The sequence below is a fragment of the Carlito syrichta genome, unplaced genomic scaffold, assembly GCF_000164805.1.
Source record: "Carlito syrichta isolate Samal-C Ts95f unplaced genomic scaffold, Tarsius_syrichta-2.0.1 Scaffold130553, whole genome shotgun sequence".
Taxonomy (NCBI): domain Eukaryota; kingdom Metazoa; phylum Chordata; class Mammalia; order Primates; family Tarsiidae; genus Carlito; species Carlito syrichta.
Genome location: NW_007074649.1, coordinates 3,507 through 5,696, shown reverse-complemented (window position 1 = coordinate 5,696; position 2,190 = coordinate 3,507).

The window sequence follows — 2,190 nt, the reverse complement described above, 5'->3', positions numbered from 1 at the left end:
ATCCACTCACCTCAGCCTCCCAAAGGCGCAGGATTACAGGCTGAGCCATCGAGCCCGGCGCCATTTTTCACGTGGGGAGACATCTACAAAGAGATGGGCTTCAGCTATAAGGCTCTGAATTCTGGGGGGGCAGTTAGGGCTGGGGCAGGATGGCATTCAGAGCCTGGGGCCTCCGTGATATTGCTATGGAATGAGCATGTTGCAAGAAAGGGGTGGAAATCCCAGTCCCAGCCTGCCCTCCACTCCATCCTTTAGGGATCTGGAAGAGAAGAGACTCCAGCAAAGAAGCTGACAATAATCAGAGAAGGTGTTTCAAAAAAGGGGGCTGGGTGAATGGATGATGACAAAGAGAAAGCTGCAAATTGCAAGAGCAGAGTCAGGAGTGAACAGAGGAGGGAGGTGGTCCCAGGTCCCTGCGGAGGGGTAGGCTTTTGAGAAACAGCGTCACACAAGTCATCATATGGGGGGGAAGGTTGGTGGAGGGGGGCAAAAGATGAGGAGTTCCTGTGTGATTGTGTCTTCAGGCTCTGTGGTTTCTAGAGCGCCTCATGATTTGCAAAGTATGTTACTCATTTAGAAAGCATTTTGCAGAGTTCTTGGCTTTTTATAAAGCACTTTTGAGAGCCAGAAAATTTTGCTTCTGTTCATCCCCCAGAGCAACATTTCTCACACTGCATATTGCAAGCCATCTGTAGGTAATGAAATTAACTTAGTAAGTCATGACCAGCATCTTTAAAAATAAAATAGAACACTGCAGAGTGTGTTGCACAGCAAAAGTCATAATTGTGTTGAGAAACCTTTTTAAAATTGTGAGTCACGTTGTAAAATGCATTCCTACTGTGAGTGCAGTCAAGAACATCGAAAAACTGCCCTAGATGATTTCTTGAAAAAGTGCACAGGATAGGTTCACAGGGACAAGGAATAAAACATTTTTTTTAAGTGCATAGGAGGCCTGGTGTAGTCGCTCATGCCTGTCATTCCAGCCCTTTTTGAGAGGTGGAGACAGGAGTATTGCTTGACTGCAGGAGTTCGAGATCAGCCTGGGGAACAGAGAGAGATGTCATCTCTACAAAAGACAGAAAAATTAGCCGGGTATGGTGGCACACACCTATAATCCAAGCAATTGGGAGGCAGAGACGAAAGGATTGCTTGAGCCCAGGAGTTTGAGACCAGCCTGGGTAACTTGGCAAGACCTCGTCTCTATAATAAATGAAAAAATTAGCTGGGCATGGTTGCACATGCCTGTGATTCTAGCTACTTGGAAGGCTGAGGCGGAAGGATTGCCTGAGCCCAGCAGGTCAAGACTGCAGTGGCTGTGAGTGTGCCACTGCACACTCCAGCTCAAAAATATATATATATATATACATAAAGATTAGCCAGGCATAGTGGCACACACCTATAGTCCCAGCTACTTGACTGGCTGAGGCAGCACGATCGCTTGAGCCCAGGAACTCAAGGTACAGTGAGCAGTGATTGTGCCACTGCACTCTAGCCTGTTAGACAGAGTGAAACCCTGACTCAAATAATAAAGTGCTTAGGGAACCAGCACAAGAATGCTCAAGGAAAGTGATGTCTGTAAAATAAAAAAAAAAAAAAAAAAAAACTGGCAACAACCTAAATGTCCATCATCAAGAGAATAAAGACTTGGTATCTTTTCTATTTTCATTTAAAAAATTTTTTTTGAGTTGGAGTCTCATTCTGTCCCCCAGGCTGGAGTGCAGCAGCATGCTCATGGCCACCACAGCCTGGATCTGCTGGGTTCAGGAGATCCTTCTGTCTCAGACTTCCAAGTAACTGGAGCTACAGGCACACGCCACCATGCCTAGCTAATTTTTTGATTTATTGTAGAGATGAGGTCTTGCCATGTTTCCCAGACTGGTCTCAAACCTTGGGCTCAAGCAATCCTCTTACCTCTGTCTCCAAAAATGCTGGAATTACGGGTGTGTGTCACCATGTCCTGCGACTCTTATATTTATAAAACAGGAATACAACACAGCAGTGAAAAGGAATTCATTTGATCTATATATATCCAAATGGATAGATGTTGAAAACATACTGTTGAGTGGAAAATACTAAGTTTCAGGTTATAATTGCAATGCTCTAAATAAAAAAAATGCATAGGACAGTCTATGCTTTTTTTTTTTTTTGAGTTGGAGTCTCACTCTGTCGCCCAGACTAGAGTGCAGTGGC